We start from the raw sequence: 19,401 nt of genomic DNA, 5'->3' as shown, positions 1-19,401 counted from the left end.
TAAAAGAATGGATAGTAAAACTGCATTAGATTTTAGGAGAGCGGTGATATTCTTGGAGGTGGGGGTGATACTGACCTGACAATCAGCAGAATCACACTTCAGTCCTCAAGTATAAACTCTTCAAGTTTTCTTCAGTAAAAAATTGGGAAAATTGCCAAATACATTTAAAATGCCATTAGCATGGTGGAAATGTGTCCAATGCTGCAAAATAAGGAGAAATTTATTGTTCATGTGATTATACTACAAACAATTTGGTAAATCCCATTAATGTCAACTGTTATCACTGATGAGGTCTGACAGCTGTAGGTTGATAATGACAAGAAAGAAGAAAATAGCCAGTTCTTCAAGTTGAAGTTGAATAATATATGAAAAATACCAGGAATCTGACTTCCCTTTGGTAACTAAAATAAGGAAAGGTAGAGGCTTTTGAGATCTTTCCTACTTTAAGATGTCCACTGCCATTTTAACTTCTGACTTTTCTCTTTCTGAAATGACAAAAACCTATTTGCTTGAATCACCATGACTTAAGCACAATGCACTTAGATTTAGCTGGGTGTAATGGCGGGTGCCTGTGGTCCCAGCTACTCCTGAGGCTAAGGCAGGAGAATGGCGTGAACCTGGAAGGCAGAGCTTGCAGTGAGCTGAGATCACGCCACTGCACTCCAGCCTGGGCAACAGAGTGAGACTCCGTCTCAAAAAAAAAAAAAAAGAAAAGAAAAAAAAAAAAGAAAAAAATAATAATTACAATGGAAATTTTTAAACTGCCAAATTCATATAAGGAAAATTCTCATCTCCTCACCTCCCAACAATCCATAAACAAACAAATCAGCCTCTTAGCATCTCGACTTTGTCTATAAGGTTGATTACACATCCTCAGCTTCTACTCTTTCACATTTATGATCAGATGTTAAATGTTAAATTATACGTAATTTTTTTGTTTATGATTTCCTAACAGTGTATTAGGCCCAAAAAATTTTATTAAAAATGATAGGCCTTCACTTTTATTTGATAAAATGTAATCTTTGTTTTGTATTTTAAGGCACTAAGTCTGAAAGCCCATTTGAGTTGCTGAAACCTAACAGTCAAATGGGGACAGTGTCAAAGGAAGAAATAATGCTGCAATAAGTCCTTGGTTGCTTCATTAAAACAAGAATCAGTAATTAAACTAATTACAAATCTCTCAAGTTAGGACAGGAAGTATGAGTTTGTTAAACAGTCAAGAATATAGACCCAACAACATATACACAAACCACTGAATAAGCTATTCCAGCAATTTCTGCCCAATATATGGCAGAATTATGTGGCCAAGGATATTCAGAAAAAGCGTATTTCTAGCCCCATATTCATTATCAGAAATATGATTGACGGATATTTGGTATGCCACATTGTGTCTATAGACTCATTCCCTACTCGTGTTCTAAGTAAGCTGTCACTTGTCATTTTCATCATCAGTGACTGAGGGATAAGATCAGTTCAACTAGATGCTCAGCTCATTCCTTCCAAGACCCAAATTACCTTAGAGTTTAGACACAGATATTTCTATGAGTCTATGGACTCATTTCCTACTTATTTTCTAAGTAAGCTGTCACTTGTCATTTTCATCATCAGTGACACTGAAGGACAAGATCATTTCAACTAAATGCTCAGCTCATTCCTTCCAAGACCCAACTTTCCTCAGAGTTTAGATAGATATTTCTAAGGAATGCTACAGTCTATAAATCTGAAATAAAAACCACCTGTAGACAAATTGTCTGGATACATTACCATACACTGTGGTATAGCCAGCTATAGCTATATTAAGCTTTATAGTTTTCTCAATAAAAAATACACATATAAATATATACAATAAAAAAGATAAAGATATTTATCTTTAAAAAAGATACTTTAATAGTCTGGAAAAATAAACCCATTTAAGGGCTAAGTATAACACTTTTTTTTTTTTGAGATGGAGTTTCGCTCTCGTTGCCCAGGCTGGAGTGCAATGGCACAATCTTGATCACCACAACCTCCGCCTCCCAGGTTCAAGTGATTCTCCTACCTCAGCCTTCTGAGTTGCTGAGTTTATAGGCATGCGCCACCACGCCCAGCTAATTTTGCATTTTTAGTAGAGATGGGGTTTCTCCATGTTGGTCAGGCTGGTCTCAAACTCCTGACCTCAGGTGATCCACCTGCCTCGGCCGCCCAAAGTGCTCGGATTACAGGTGTGAGCCACTGTGCCCGGCCTACACTTATTTTTATGTTATCAATAAGTGATTTCAAATGAGCCTGCCCAGCATACCATTTGGTCTATTCACAGGTTTCATCCCACGATGAAACCTTAGGCCAATAGCCAGGAGAGCATGAGTCTTTTCTAGATGAACTTTATTGTGCCAATAGTCAGAAGTTATGGGTATTAAAAACTGCATCCCCCCGACTACCCCACTGTGCCTCCTTAATTGTAGTACTGATTTTGCCTAGAAGTATGTTGATAGGGCTTGGGCTCTGTTCATTTTATTCTGATATTTTCCCCTTTCTGGATACTATCCAAGCTCCACTCATTCTGGTTTCGGTTATGCTTTTTTTTTTTTTCCTTGAAGAAGTCCCAGTTTCTGCTCTGGAATTCTGACTTAATTCCATAAGATAACAAGCACTGCTGCCATTTTATCATATAGAGACTGAGTGGCAGAAAAAGAAACACCCCAAACAGCTTCTATAGCTATGTAAACAGTAGGACAGGGCAGGACAGGGCAGGGCAGGGTGGAGTACAAGCAAGATGTTTGTCTCTCTATTATCTGGGTGTGAGCATATCTACATAGAACTAAGGCTTTCTTTCTTTCCAAGTGGTAGGTTTTTCCACATAAGGTAGGAAAACAACATTTTTAGATGAGGCTTTACATAGTTCCTGACATAGAAATGCCTCAAAAAAATCTATATAGATCTATTTAAATAAATCAACTGGACTAATTTTTTTAATCAGTAACTTAACCTAGGAGATCATTCTTGCCACACTGGATAAAAATCACTTTTTAATTATATACTCAGATATCAAACTTAAGAAATTTATACTCAGCTATCAAATTTAAGAAATTTATATTTGGACTACAAATAACTCAGATTAAGGTAATTCAGTGAGTTTTTAGTATTGGTGAGCAAAGTGATTAGTGATCAGTGAGCAAAGATATAAAGGAGATTGACTCCAATTATGTAAAGATTCTTTTCTTTTCTTTTCTTTTCTTTTGAGATACAGCCTCACTCGGTTGCCCAGGCTGGAGTGCAGTGGCGCAATCTTGGCTCACTGCAACCTCTGCCTCTGCAGTTTAAGTGATTCTCCTGCCTCAGCCTCCTAAGTAACTGGGACTACAGGTGCATGCTATCATGCCTGGCTAACTTTTGTATTTTTAGTAGAGACGGTGTCTCAACATGTGGCCAGGCTGGTCTTGAACTCCTGACCTCAAGTGATTCGCCCGCCTCAGCCTCCCAAAGTGCTGGGATTATAGGTGTGACCATCACACCCAGCCCGTAAAGACTCTTTCAATACATATAAGCCAAGCCAAAATATAGGGGGCCAGTAAATTCTTAAAACTCAAAGAGCCAAGATGGACAGGTGAAATGGGTGTTTTTGATAGTTTCCCACTAGATCATGCACTTTCTTAAAACCCAGTATACATGAAATAATAATAAAAAAGAAACTTGCCACATTTACAAACACTAAATCTGAATATGAACAGAAATGCACTGCTATTTTAAAAAATGCATTCAAAGCTTCAGTTAATCGGGTTGCTCCTTAACAAAAAATTAAAATGTATTCAAAACAACCTCATATTGGGGGTAGAAGGTGTTGACACACTACCTTGACTATCTCAAAATATTTAAGATTCTAATTTTTCAGAAGGATTATTTATTCATTTGGAATAAAAGAGTGACAACATTCTAAATGGTCCCTTTCATTCCTCTTTGGCATTTAAAGGTTAGGCTAGGAAGCAAAACATATCAACGTGCTACTAGAAAATAATTTTCTGGCTGGGTGCGGTGGCTTATGCCTATAATCTCAGCATTTTGGGAGGCCAAAGCAGGAGGATCAATTGAGGCCAGGAGTTCAAGGCCAGCCTGGGCAATAGCAAGGCCTCGTCTCTACAAAAAATAAAAAATAAATAAAATAAAAAAAGAATTTTCTGGTTAAGAAGAGCAGATCTTTTGTACATTTGTTAAAGAAAGCTGTTTTTGAAGGCCGTGGCTCACGCCTGTAATCCCAGCACTTTGGGAGGCTGAGGCTGGCAGATAACCTGAGCTCAGAAGTTTGAGACCAGCCTGGACAACATGGCAAAATCCTGTCCCTACAAAAAATACAAAAATTAGCCAGGCATGGTGGCATGTTCCTGTAGTCCCAGCTACTTGGTAGGCTGAGGCAGGAGAATTGCGGCGAGCCCAGGTGGTGGAGGTTGCAGTGAAGCAAGATTACGCCACTGCACTCCAGCCTGGGCAGTACAACGAGACCCTGTCTCAAAAAAAAAAACAAAAGAAAAGAAAAAAAAGAAAGCCGTTTTGTTACTATTTACAAAAGTTCTAAAATTAAGGTATGATAACTAATCTCATTTTATTCAATTCCAATATTAAACAGTATAAGATTTATTATATCTCAAATCAAGCTTCTCTCAGTTGAAGGTGAAAGATATTACTGGAATATTTGGATTACTACAATACATGTGTTAAATATACATAACACAGGCTGAATTGTACCTCCCAAAATTCGTATGTTGAAGTTCTAAGCCCAAGTACCTCAAAATGTGACTGAATTTGGAAACAGGATCTCTAAAGAGATAATTAAGTTAAAATGAGGTCATTAGGGTGGGCTCTAATCCAATATGACTGGTGTCTTATAAGAAGAGGAAACAGAGATATAGATGGGTCAGAGTGAAGACAATGTGAAGACAGACATCTTTATAAGCCAAGAAGAGATGCCTCAGAAGAAACCAATCTTGCCCACACATTGATCTCAGACTTCTAGGCTCCAGAATTGTGAAAAAATAAATTTCTATTTTTTAAGCCACCCCATCTGTGGTACTTTGTTATGGTAGCCCTAGCAAACTCACGCAACATGTTAACCACTAACTACTTTGACAGACTATTAGAACAACTAGATCTAATCTAATTGTAAGTAAGGGGGATCTAAGCCTTCCTCTTATCATGACAGCACTATAACATAGTATTTCTCAGAATGCCTTATTTTGCCTTATCAGTCTGTTTTTTCCCAGCCACACTATAGATAGCATTATATAAAACAGAATGGTTTGGGAACATTTTTAGAGAAAATCAATTTCGGGATCCCATGAGGAAGGATGTTTTGAGCTATCCTAAAATATAATATGAATAGTGCACTTACAAAGAAATTACAATGGTGCCAAGGGATCAAGATGCTTGTTTATTCAATACTGCCAACATAGACTTTGAAGTAGGCCTCAAGAGATCAGCTCTATAATTAAGCTAGTAATTTTTAGGGTCAACATTTATAACACTGTAGTACTCTATTCAAATACATAGTGCTCTATTTATATTAAAGCAAATTCCAGGTTACCAGATTATCTGGATCTATGCTTAATAGAGAAATTAATTATGATACACGATCAGCAATAATCATCACCACTTCAGAGTTCTATAGCATAGTTTTCTAAGAAGAATTTAAACAATAATAGTAATAATGAAAAAAAAATAAACATTTATTGAGCTAAACATTAATGTATGCCAGACAGTGTTCTAAGTACTTGACATGTACAGGTATTAACTAATTCAGTCTTCACAACAACCTTAGGTGATATGCTACAACCATCCCCAACAAATTCATCATTATCATCATCCTCCTCATTTAACAGATGAGAAACCTGAGGCACAGAGGCTAAAAAACTTGCTCAAAGCCTCACAGCTAGTATGTGGTAGAAATGGGATGTGAACCCAGGTAAACTGACTCCAGAGACTCCCTTGGTAACCACTGCTTACATCTGATCCTCTCATTTTATCAGCCTTAGGAATTGTATGGTGGAAAAACCTCAGCTAAAGAATGATCCACAAAGTTGGAAGGAGCCTCAGCAATAATCTAATTCAGCACTCTCATTTTACAGAGGCCAGAGTTGTTAATGTGAATACAGTTAAATAAAACTAGGTCTAACACACATGTCTTTTAAAGATCCAGTCTAATTTGCTTTCTGCGACAACATAATAGGTATCAGGTTTTTATTTTGCTTAGTTCTAAGACGCATGCAACTGTGCTGTATCTCTCTGTGAGTGTGAATGTGTAAGTGTGTGTGTGTACACATCTGTCTCTTTCTCTGTCTCTCATATATGGTGTCAGCAAGATTTATATATATATTGAAGAAAAGAAGGAAGTAGCCTTATGCCCATAAACAAACATTCAAATATCTTTTCCCTCAAATGAGAACATTAGCGCAAAGTTATTAAAAACAGGTCTGGGTTGGGTGCAGTGGCTCACGCTGGTAATCCCAGCACTTTGGAAGGCCGAGGCAGGCAGATCACCTGAGGTCAAGAGTTCAAGACCAGCCTGGCTAACATGGTGAAACCCCATCTCTACTAAAAATACAAAAATTAGCCGGGCGTGGTGGCACACACCTGTGATCCCAGATTCTCAGGTGGCTGAGGAATGAGAATTGCTTGAACCCGGGAGGTGGAGGTTGCAGTGAGCTGAGATTGCACCACTGCACCCCAGCCTGGGAGACACAGCAAGACTCCATCTTAAAACAAAAACAAAAATAAAAGGTCTGTCTACTTGGGTATCTGTTTACACCACCTCAAGTATTCTCATCTGAGACAAGGCCAAACTAGAACTACATTAGTTAAGCTACTGGAATGGATGTTAATGAAAATGAATAACAATTTTATATTAATAAATTTTTTATTATTGAACATTTAAAAAAAGAATGTCTTTTAACATCAGAATATTATTACCAGGAGACTGAATCATTTCATTTTTGTTTTTTTTGAGATGGAGTTTTGCTCTTGTTGCCCAGCCTGGAGTGCAATGGCACAATTTTGTCTCACCTCAACCTCCGCCTCCAGGGTTCAAGAGATTCTCCTGCCTCAGCCTCCCAAGTAGCTGGGATTACAGGCATGTGCCACCATGCCTGGCTAATTTTGTATTTTTAGTAGAGATGGGGTTTCTCCATTTTGGTCAGGCTGGTCTGGAACTCCTGACCTCAGGCGATCCGCTTGCCTCGGCCTCCCAAAGTGCTGGGATTACAGGCATGAGCCACTGCACCCAGCCGAATCATTTCTACATAATTTGTTAGATGGCTTTATTTCGTTTAAATGAAACTGTAACATGATTTCAATCAAGTATGTATCTGACCGTCTCTACTGTCTGTCCATCAGCCCCCTAAATTTTTGCTTTTCTGAAATAATGTCACCATAACTTGTAAAATACCACAACAAGGGAACAATAACACGTAGATTGATTATTTTCAGTAAGATGATTCATGGGCCACAATTCTAGAGGCAGCCTGGATCGCAAACCCTTCAAATGCTAATGTAGGATGATGACGTCACTGATTCCACTAAGATTCCACACTGGGAAGAAACTCCACAGAGTATGGTATGAAGGATTAACCATCAAACAGTTAAGGAATCTGTGTTTTAGCTATACCCAGAACCTGACTTTATCTGAACTGCAAAAAAATACTTCAAATAATCCTCTAACAGAAATATAACTGGTAACGTTGTTTTGTCTTCTAATCTTCTAAGTCAGATAACTGACTTAAAAAAACTTTAACAATTTAGTATCAGTTGAATACTACCAACAACAAGCCTGTCAATTTTTGTTCTATGGTTCTTCAGGGACAGCAATTCTGCCGGGAGACAATGTGTTATAGTGGAATGCACATGGATTTTGGAATCTGACAGAGCTGAGTTTGCATCCTGGCTCTGCCACTTGCTCTTTGATCAATTTAACCTTTGAACTTCAGTTCTTTATCTATAAAATGGACATAACAATACATACTGTAACAGGAGGCTGCATGGTTTAAATGAGTTAGTGACTGGTCAGTTTCTCATTTCTCATCCTTAAAGAGCATACTTTTGGTTTCATCTGCAAGGATAATGACCCTTTTCCAATGGGTCATCATTGTCTGTCATTCATATGTCTAATTTACAAACCAAAACAAGTTTACTTCTGACTTCTGGCAGGTTGATCTGCTCCAAAAAGAAAGAGATGGCCTGGCCAGTTCCTGGGAAAGTCAGTTTAGGGACATGTTCAAGCCAACTTTATCTGCACAATACTTGGGCAAAGAAAAGGCCATTCTTCTTAGATTAGTTTTTTGTGCTTTTAGCATACAGGTAAACGCATGCCTTTGTTTCTACTGAATTTTAACAGGTTTTAATCAAGTCACAACTTTAACTTGTAATGACTGAGAAATGGGTTTCCTAAAAATATCACAGCTCTTTTTTACATTAAATTAAATGCATAATGGACATGTATCTACATCCGTAATTCAAGAGCAGTTACCACATTCTATTACATCAATTCATCTGTTTACATATCTGTCTTCTGTCTCACAAGACTCTGAACTCATCTGAACAACTACTCTGTCTGTTCAACTTGATGACACTTAGCACTAGGAGTCTCTGGTTCAAAGAGATACTAAAAAAATGCTGGTTGGAAAGAAATGTACAGCACTTTCAATCTCAGCCAACACAACTGGACTTTACCTTTTAGAAAATGAGAAGCCACTCAACATTTTTAACCTGGTGAAAATCATCACAAAAGCATAGTTTCAGGAAGGTTAATGCTTACAGTATAGAGCTGACTTGACTGAAAGAAAAGGGAAACAGAAAGAGTAGTCGGGAGAAAAATTTAACAGCATAGGTATGAGGCAAAAATGTATGAACTAGGATGGTAGCAATAAGAATGGAAGAGACTGACAAAAGAGACATTAAAAAGAATTTACTTAGTTATTTAAGAATTTACTTACTGTAAATGACTGAATTTCATTTAGGGAGGTAAGAGGGGAAATAATCCCAGATCAGTTGAGGTTTTGAGACTGGGTGACTAGAACGATGATACCATTAGCAAAAACAGGGATGTCAGAAACGGAACTGCGTTTACTGGGGAAATGATGACTGTGATATGAGACAGGCCGAATGAGAAGTAATTCAACCCCCAAGAGGAACGTGTTAAGAGTCTGTTAGTGTGGTGACAGCTAAGGGTTTAGAAGTGAAGAAGTATTTGGGGATAGAGCCTTTTAAGGAAATTTATTCTGTGGCCTCAATTTAAGGACAAGAGGCAACAAGATGAAACTGATATATAGGGCTAGACCAGATCATTGTTATACCCTCAAACATTAAGTCAGTTAAGAACTAGATTGGTTCTGTTGTTACTTCTGTAGCACCTGCTACAACAGAAAGGACTATTTAGCAGAAACTAAGTAATGAGGGCCTCCCCCAAGCCCCCATTCTCCAACAAAAAAACCAGTTTGTGCTTCTTTCTTTTTCCTATAACCTACCTGTCAGTTATCCTTCATCCTTCTCTCCATTATCACTTACAATTCTTATCTCGTGTTAAAACAATTTATCCCCGCTTCTCCTTTCTGTTCTCCTTCCCTGGCTCTCACCTTTCTTTTTTTTTGAGACGGAGTTTCACTCTTGTTGCCTAGCCTGGAGTGCAATGGCGCAATCTCAGCTCACTGCAACCTCCGCCTTCTGGATTCAAACGATTCTCCTGTCTCAGCCTCCTGAGTAGCTGGGATTACAGGCATGTGCTACCACACCCAGCTAATTTTGTATTTTTAGTAGAGATGGGGTTTCTCCATATTGGTCAGGCTGGTATTGAACTCCCAGCCTCAGGTGATCCACCTGTCTCGGCCTCCCAGTGCTGGGATTACAGGCGTGAGCCACCATGCCTGGCCTGGCTCTCACCTTTCTATGGTGGGTAGACCCAGAGTACACTTCAGCTTCAGCCTAGTCTTTCCCAGCAGTTTTGCACATAGAATCTATGCAGATGCTCCCAAAGCTCAGGGTCAGGAATCTTTGTCTGTAGACACCATCATCCTGTGCTTTCCTATTTTCCTTTCTTGTTTCTACTAAACTCAGTAACAATTAAGGGTTGCATTCTTTAAATTCAGTAACAATTGAGAACTATATTCTTCGTGGCTCCAGAAGTTGGAAAGGATTCATTAAACAGCAAATGACACATTTAGATTGGAAGTTCTGGCTCTGTACCTGAAATGTAGAGTTTGGAAATAATTGGCAAAGATGAGCCATATTACAGCATATTGCATTATGTAGTTCGATGCCTCCTTGTAGTCTTGTTTTCTCTAACCCACAAACTCCCATCCTTCATGTTCCCCCACCTCTTCTCAACTCCCCTATCCATGTTTTCTTCTCACTCCAGTTTTGGTTGTTCCTATCGTCGCTCCTTACTTTGGGGACAGTGGGGGAGGTTGTCTTCAAAAGTAAGGTAAAAACCACTTTTAATCAAAATTACCATTAAAAGTTCCTTAAATTTCACAGAAGGTATAACTCTGCACAGTAATTACAGTATCCACGAAACCATTTATATGACATTCAGGATGGTGCTACTTAAAGAGAGTAGAGCTTGGAGTGGAGCAACTGACAATTCAGAAAGAAGACATCAGCTAGCTGAATCCCTTGCTTTTCTTTTTTCCTTGGACCAAAAAACTCAAGAAAGATAATTTGCATAACAAAATTATTAAATACACACACTCCAAGACAGATATACACTCTCTTAAAACTCCTTGGCTCAGATGCTTGAGATCATGACATATGCAAGCAAGCTTTCTTTCCCTCTATTTAGGACTTAGTCATATGTTGAAAAATTTAAAACAAAACCAATCAATAACTAAAATCCAACACTAAGTCTTCACCTTTGCTAAAATGCTGAAGGAGTAAAATAATGTTTAATATTAAATTCCTTAACTCACGCCAAGTGCTAATAATAATACCTGTCAATTACTAAGTGCTTCTTATATCCTGGGTACCTTGCTTTGTGATATGTGTGCGTGTGTATGTATATTCATGTAATCCTTTTTTTTTTTTTCTATTGGAGAGAGTATTGCTGTTACTCAGGCCGTAGTGCAGCGACACAATCTCAGCTCACTACAACCTCCGCCTCCTGGGTTCAAGCAATTCTCATGCCTCAGCTTCCTGAGTAGCTAGGACTACAGGCATGTGCCACCATACCTGGTTAATTTTTGTATTTTTTTTTTTTCTTTGAGACGGAGTTTGGCTCTTGTTGCCCAGGCTGGAGTGCAATGGCGCGATCTTGGCTCACTGCAACCTCCGTCTCGGGGTTCAAGCCATTCTCCTGCCTCAGCCTCCGGAGTAGCTGGGATTACAGGCATGCGCCGGTTAATCTTGTATTTTAGTAGAGACAGGGTTTCTCCATGGTGGTCAGGCTGGTCTCGAATGCCTGACCTCAGGTGATCTGCCCACCTTGGCCTCCCAAAGTGCTGGGATTACAGGCATGAGTCACTGCGCCTGGCAATTCTTGTATTTTTAGTAGAGATGGGGTTTTGCCATGTTGGCCAGGCTGGTCTTGAGTTCCTGGCCTCAAGTGATCCACCTGCTTCGGCCTCCAAAACTGCTGCGATTACAGGTGTGATCCTCTGCACCTGGCCTATTCGTGTAATCCTTAAAGAAACCTCTCCAAGTTACTTCTATCTCACAGCTGAGGAAACTGAGACTGAGCTATGGTGAAGACAGAAAATTTTTCTCTTGCCCTGGATCACACAGTGAACAGTAGCAGAGTTGGGATTTGAACCTAGGTTTGCCTTTAAAGTCTGTGTTGTAAATAACTACATTCTTGAGGCTCATAAAAAATAAGCCATTTTCTCACTAAAATGCTTTAAATTGAACTTTGGAAGATTTCATTTTTAGTTAATAGCAGCAAATATTCAGAAATTTTAATTTTGTTAATTTTTTATTTTTTGAGATGAAGGTTCTCTCTTGTCGCCCAGGTTGGCGTGCAATGTTGTGATCTCGGCTCACTGCAACCTCCGCCTCCCAGATTTAAGCCATTCTCCTGCCTCAGCCTCCCTAGTAGCTGGGATTACAAGTGCCCACCATCACACCTGGCTAATTTTTGTATTTTTAGTAGAGAAAGGGTTTCACCATGTTGGCCAGGCTGGTCTCGAACTCCTGACCTCAGGTGATCTGCCTGCCTGGACATCCCCACGTGCTGGAATTATAGGTGTGAACCACCATGCTCAGCCAAATGTTCAAAAATTTTAAAATGGCCTTTAGAAAACAGGCTAACAAGCCACTCCTGGGGCCAACCACCACAGACTGAACAAATTTCCTCTAGAAGCATATCTCTGCTTCCTGCTTCATGACGCCAAACACCAATTACATGGAAACCCCCAAGAAACACCATTCTGCTCCACTCAGAAAAACCAAGAATTCAAATTCTGTTCTGCAAACTAACTGGTAGCACTGCAAATGTGATTTTGCCAAGATACAAATCCAGAGAAGACCGATTGTATTATGCCCACCATAATCAATAATCAGCCTGTATAATTACACTTAGGGACCCAACGCTGTTCTGTGCCCCGTTCCTATTTTTAGTGTTACTTTAAAAACACAAAATCAACTAAAAATCCATTTTAAAAGTCCCAAAGTAGATCAGTAACTTGTTAAAACCAAACACTCAGGAACTATTCTTTTTTTTTTTTTGAGACAGAGTCTCACTTTGTTTCCCAGGCTGGAGTGCAGTGATGCAATCTTAGCTCACTGCAAACTCTGTCTCCCGGGTTCAAGCAATTCTCCTGCCTCAGCCTCCCGAGTAGCTAGGATTGCAGGTACGTGTCACCACACCCAGCTAATTCTTTACATTTTTGGTAGAGATGTGGTTTCATCATGTTGGCCAGGCTGGTCTCGAACTCCTGACCTCGTGATCCACCCGCCTCGGCTTCCCAAAGTGCTGGGATTACAGGTGTGAGCCACGGAGCCTGGCCTCAGAAACTATTCTTGAGCAAAAATCAGCAAACAATCAGTCCCTAGTGAGCTCTTCTAAATTCACTTCATTCCTATCGGGTCAGATATTTAAAACAATAAAATCCTGAAATGATTAGCACTCATTATGTTCTTAAGTCTGGTGCAAATTTCATGACAGTAAAAATAGTATTTTCTAACCAGTAGATTTTATATATATATATATATATATATATTTTTTTTTTAAACTGCTTTTTTTTTTTTTTTTTAAGAGACAGGGTCTCTTTCTGCTGCCCAGGCTGGAGAGTGCAGTGGCATGATCATAGCTCACTGTAACCTCAAACACCCGGGCTCAAGCAATCCTGCTGCCTCAGCCTCCCAAGTAGCTAGGATTACAGGGATGAGCCACCACATCCTGCCTCACAGATATTTCTTTATAAGAAATTCAAAATTTTAGTCACTTAAGACACTGGAATTTCATAAGACAGCAGATGGGGAAAATCAAGTTAAATGAAGACAACAAGTAGACAGTTTATACTAACAAGTTGTGCCACATCTAATCAGTGCATTGCCTTTCAGTCTACCCTAAGGTGACAGCTTCAAACTAAGTTAAACAAACACTCATTAAGTCATACTATATACTAGGAACTGTGAAAGAGACAAAGACGAAAAACAAAAAATACTACTATCTGCCCTCAAAGAATTTATAATTCAAGGAGAGAGATCAGACATATATCCCCTGCATACTATGCTTTTCTTCATCTGGCATGACCAAACAGGTGTTGAAAAGGTTAAAGGAAAGATTTTCAAGACCCAAAAGTGTAACAAACAGATCTTGCTTACTGTGCTAAATAATAAAAGAACATTATTTGCTTTTTCCTATTAAAGCTCAGCAATCACCACAACTTTGGTTTGCTTAGTCTCTTACTTTAGTTTATTTTCTGTTCTCTGCTGATGTAATACAACTTATCTTTTTGGGATCTTCTGTTCTACTTTTAGCTTTTTCTGCTGTTATTGCAGGGAGCCCATGTTTTACCCTTCTATTGCAGCACACATTGTGTTTGCTAGAGACACCCTCCAGTTTCTTCTTTGTGCTTTCTTATTGGAGATTTGGAAACGATCACTAAGAAGATCTGTGAGCACTCTGAAACCTTCAATTCTAACTATTCAAAAATAATTACCCTCAGGAAGTCTAATCAAGAAGGTAAAAGACAACAGTCATTACAATCACCCTCTGTGATTCCAACTCCTTGAATTTCATTGCCATCAGCTTTGGCTATAGCTGACAGCGGGGAGGTGGACTTGAGATTGAAAGCAAAAAAAAAAAAAACTATGCTAAAAATATGGTAAATTTTAATATATAAAAGTGCTAGCGATAGATGATTACTGGGGATTCAACGACATTAACTTGAGGTCAAAATCAACACTTTGCACCTGCTGAAATGAAGGCCACTTGACAAAAACCTTTAGGAGCACACTAGAGGCACTTTTTGGTAAACATGAATAGCTAGAATACCTTGCCTTTATTTACTCTTATCTCTGAGATTAAAAAATTGTTCTTACTTTTCATCGTCTAAATTTTGATAGATGATCGTAAAACCAATCAAAATATACATGAATGTTTCCTGGGGGCGGGGGGGACACTATAAAAAAGGGGTTAGAGAGTAACCAAAGGACACAGGACTAGATTAATCATAAGCCTAGATGACTGACCCTGAATTTTCTTCAAACACTTCCTGCCTTTTGTTTCAAACTGCAGTATACCTTCAAGGTTAACTGCAGTCTCCCTGAGCAATGGACCAGCCCATCCTAGACTGGGATATACTCATTCCTAATCCACTGCTATTTATTTACTTATGTATACTGTTTCATTTGAAAACATGGTGTTATTCATTGACTGTCAAGCAACATACACTGCATTCCTGCCCACACAAAGCCAACTCTGCAGATATCCAACACACCCACCTCACTGTGAAATATAAGATGGCTTTTCATCAAGTTCTCAGAGAAGAAATAGGGTGGAAAAGGAAAAATGAAACGCAATTCAAACCTAAGAAACCCTTAGAGGCTGGGTTCTCCCAGAAGGAACAGAAAGTAGAAGAAAGGTACAAAGGGCGAGGGAGAGGAGGTCCTAGTTCTCCCTCTTTCAGAGTCCAAAGAAGTCCCAAAACAGGAGAGCTCTCGACTCCTCACAAGAGGCCAGAGGATGCGAGGGGCGGCGGGAGGAAGACTGAGCATCAGAGAATGGGGGATGGGAAGAACTTAAGTGGGAGAAGCCGTTTCCTCGGTAAAGCTGGCTGTCTAGGTCGGTCTTTGATTTTTGCTTCGCCCCATCCCTCTTTTTTGGGAAACACTAATTTTATCTTACGGAGGAAAGCAGCTCCAGTCCCACCCTGGAGAGCAGAGACAGGTGTAGGGAGGGATGTCTGGCCTTCCGGGGGTGCAAAACGGGGTTGGGGGCGGCAGCCTAGAGAATCGGTAAGGTACCTGTGAGTCCTCTCCTCCAAGGCTGAGGTGCGGGGTGGGAAGAGCCTTTGAATGAGGGGTATCAGAGGGAAGCCCCTTCTGAGGAGCTGGGAATCGACGAGGGACAAAAAGTAGCTGTGAGGACCCTCAAAGGATGAGGAGCCGCCTCCTCGGGGAATACCGGGAGGTGGAGGAGACGGCCCCGCCCCCTCAGGGGATGGGCCCAGAGGCCGTTAGGACAGCGGCGGGAAGCTACCGGTGCCCCTATACTTGCTTTGCTCTTGAGAACCCGGCCTCTCAGCCATCATCAAGCCCCAGGGAGTGTGGTTCCTACCTTTCCACGACGCACCGGGATCCGCTCCCCTCCGCCTCCACTCCCCATCCACAGCGGCAGAGGCCCCGCCCCCTCAGCCGCCCGGCGAGGGCATTGGCATTCACCAGCGCCAATCGCCTCCTTGCTTCTCCAGCATCGTCCCCAATCCGCGCCGGCTGGAGGCGGAGCTTCTCCAATGTCATTCAGGCTCCTCCCGGGGCCCCAAGATCCCTTTTGTTTGGGAAGAGCAAGGCTGGGATTGAGCTCGCGTCACTTCCGGGAGGAAGCGTCGTCCTCGGTCCCGGGCTTCAGGATGGGCTCGTGCCCCTCCCGGCCCTTGGTCTGCAACTTTCCACCTCTGCGTGGTTTCTGGGCAGGACCGTGGCTAGTGCTTCGTGCTTTTCCCTGACTGTACGGGGAGTTTAGGAAAGGAGGGCTCTGGTGGCCTGATCGATTGGGATTTTTTCCAGAATGTTAATAAATGAAGTGGGCTTTGATGTCTGCATTAGAATGAATTAGTTGTTGAAAACCTGGCTTCCTTGCTCCCCCCCTTTTTTTTTCTTTTTTCTGGACGCGACTGTGGGCGTGGTGCTGCAAGCAAGGGTGCAAAGATGAAACACCTGGAGATCACCCTTCTCTCAACCACAGTTTGTACAGAAGAGAATACTAACTTTGGGGAACATAAATCCAGCCGACCTGCTTTCCAGGCAGAAGTCGAATAATTGCAAATTTGTGTGGCAGGTTTTTCCACACTATGCTTGCCAGCTGAGGCGACTTTTTTCTGTCCATGGCCTCATTATATTGCGGGGAATGGTGTTTGCCGTGAAGTTGAAACAATGGAGAGTACAGAGGATGCAAGGAATGTCTGCCTTGTGAACACAGGAATGCAGATCTTGGTGGCAGCAAGTCTTAGGCAGGACCAAGTAACTCAGAAAGGGGAGTGGATGTATAACTAGTTGTATCCCTACCTGAAGTCAAAGTTTCTGAATTCCATTTCCACAGAATGGCTGTCAGCTCACAGATTGATTCAGCTGGTTACATTTACGATAACCACATTATTTTAAATACAATATAGTAAATATTTGAGACAAATATTTATAATGCGCAAATAATGTAGTACACTTAATACATTATCCCTAAACTCAGCAATTATAATTCGCAAGACAGCATTAGGGACCTAGTACTTGCCTAGGCAAACAGTCCTCAAGGCAGATGCCGCCTGCCTCATGCAGTTTACAGTCTGACTGAGGGATGTGATCAGTCTGTGCGATTATAGTCTGAAAGAAGTAAACGAGTATTTATCATGTTATCACTGTGCCATGTACTTTCATTTAAATGGTATTTGATGTCATCTTCAGTACTGTATGAGAAATCTGTCCTACAGTGTAGGATAGACACCATTGTGTCCAATTTACAGATGAGAAGATAGAGATTCAGAGAAGTCAAATAAAGTCATAGAGCTAGTAAATAGTAAATAATTTCCAGTAAGGATGTATGACTCCAAACTTATGCCATATTCTGCTCACTTCACACTGGCTCTCACATGGTGGACTAAGAATGGGTGTGGATGATTGTAAAGCAAACATTAGAGCCAGAAGGAAAGCTCCATGCCTCCCCCTGTTGATTTTAGGCTTGGGAGGGTCATCTCTATACATGAAGGACAGCAAGACTATGTGTGGAGGTGCTCAATAGCAGCATAAGTGAATCTGGAGTAATGATGTAGGATATACCGAACTTCAGAAAGGCATCATGCCTTGTGTTCTGAAGACTGACAATCTGAAAGGTAAGATGAAGGGCCAGGCACAGAGTAGGTACTCAATAAATACTGACTGGAAATAAAATGTCTGAAATGATTACAAATATGGAGTGTTAGGTGCTGGAACAGGCAAAGGAACTTGAAAAATCCCATTTCCTCCTCCTGCCCTTTGCTCTGCCTATGGGTATGCAATGAGGAAGTGCCTCATCGCCTGACAATGAAGCAGATGTGGGAGAACAGGCTATTTTCTGCAGGCTTCTGAGTCACTCTAAGAGTTGTTCTAGTGAATCAGCTCCTCCCTTGTTTTTTTTTTTTTCGAGACAGAGTCTCGCTTCTTTTCGCAGACTGGAGTGCAATGGCGCAATCTCTCACTACAACCTCCGCCTCCTGCCTCCCGAGAAGCTGGGATTACAGGCACCTGTCACTGTGCCCCGCTAATTTTTGTATTTTTAGTAGAGATGGGGTTTTGCCATGTTGGCCAGGCTGATCTCGAACTCCTGACCTCAGGTGATCCACCCGCTTTGGCCTCCCAAAATGGCTGGGATTACAGGCATGAGCCACCATGCCCGGCAGGTCCTCCCTACTTTCCCTCATTCCCTTTGTAAGTGTTAACCCACCACCACCCATTCTTTTCCCTGGCTGAGTGGGTGGGAGCAGTGCCCTGTGACCTACTTCCTTCAGAGCAATGGGCAGCTCCCCTGATTTCCTAGCTTCCCTTCTGCATGTTCCTAAATGAGTGTAGATGGACTCAGCAAAAATGAAAACAGCCCTTGTAGGATTCAGAGTCCTAAGGCTGTTCAGATTGCTTTCCTTTTAATTTTTCACCCCTAGAAGTAGGGAACAGGCAGGACTTGTGAACCTCGTGTATCTTTCAGACGGTAGCAATGAGAGAGTTATGGAGCCTTGGGATTCTTCAATATACAAACCTTGTAAATAAATTTAGAGTCTGGTGCATAGATGTATGCAGAGGTAAAAAATGGTTCATAACAATATCTTATATTTGTATAACAAAATATAACATTTTAATGTCTATCATTTTATCAACTGGACAGTAAAATATTTATTAAATACCTATTGTGTGTCAGGCAACAACTTAAAGTGCTTAAAAATTATAGATTGTGTCGATTTTTTCCAAATAAGTAAACTTTCTAAGAAGGTATTCCATAAATGTTTGTTGCTGGCTTGGGGAGGCAGCAATGGAGTAAAAGAGGCCTAGACTAGAGGTTAAAAAATCTGGAGTCTAGTTCTCATTCTGTCATCAACTATAGTAGTTTCCAACTGAGTGGCTTAAAACAACAGAAATGTGTTCTGTCTCAGTTCTTGAGGCTAGAAGTACAAAATCAGGGTGTTGGCCAGGTGCAGTGGCTCAGCCCTGTAATGCCAGCACTTTGGGAGGCTGCAGTGGGCGGATCACCTGAGGTCAGGAGTTCCAGACCAGCCTGGCCAACATAGTGAAACCCCGTCTCTACTAAAAATACAAAAATTAGCTGGGCATGGTGGCAGGAGCCTGTAATCTCAGTTACTTGGAAGGCTGAGGCAGGAAAATTGCTTGAACCCAGGAGGTGGAGGTTGCAGTGAGCCAAGATCGTACCACTGCACTCCAGCCTGGGCAACAAAGAGCGAAGCTCCGTCTCAAAAAAAAAAAAAAAAAAAAAAAAAAAAAAAAAAAACCAAACAGGGTGTTGACAAGGTTGTTCCTTCTGGGGGCTCCGAGAGATGCTCCATCCCATGTCTCTCTCACCTGGCTTCTGGTGGTTCCCAGTGATCACTGGCTTGTAACTACATCATCCCAATCCCTGCCTCTGTCTTCACATGGCTTTCTTCTCTCTATGTCTCAGCGTTTCTGTATGTCCTCTCCTCTTCTTATAAAGGACCCACTCACGTCGTACTTAGAGCCCACTCTAATCCACCATGATCTCATCTGAACTCATGACATCTG

At 41.0% G+C, this 19,401-nt stretch overlaps 1 protein-coding gene across 3 annotated transcripts in view; it reads right to left on the bottom strand.

The window, feature by feature from the left end:
* CTTNBP2NL (CTTNBP2 N-terminal like) overlaps window positions 1-15,964 on the bottom strand; it is a 64,547-nt gene extending 48,583 nt beyond the window's left edge. Inside the window, exons 1-2 of one of the 3 annotated variants that reach the window (XM_003892399.4) lie at window positions 15,728-15,964; window positions 76-201 (exon numbers count right to left, since the gene is read on the bottom strand). The gene's annotated coding sequence lies outside the window, so the exon portion shown is untranslated. Of the gene's footprint in view, window positions 1-75; window positions 202-8,951; window positions 9,645-15,414; window positions 15,688-15,727 lie in introns of those variants that run through there. The other 2 variants (XM_009215449.4, XM_009215454.4) reach the window with 2 other exon arrangements.
* Window positions 15,965-19,401: the final 3,437 nt, after the last annotated feature.

The sequence above is a fragment of the Papio anubis genome, chromosome 1, assembly GCF_008728515.1.
Source record: "Papio anubis isolate 15944 chromosome 1, Panubis1.0, whole genome shotgun sequence".
Classification (NCBI taxonomy): domain Eukaryota; kingdom Metazoa; phylum Chordata; class Mammalia; order Primates; family Cercopithecidae; genus Papio; species Papio anubis.
Note: the sequence above shows the minus strand (reverse complement) of the source record. Positions and strands in the feature narration are given on the sequence as shown.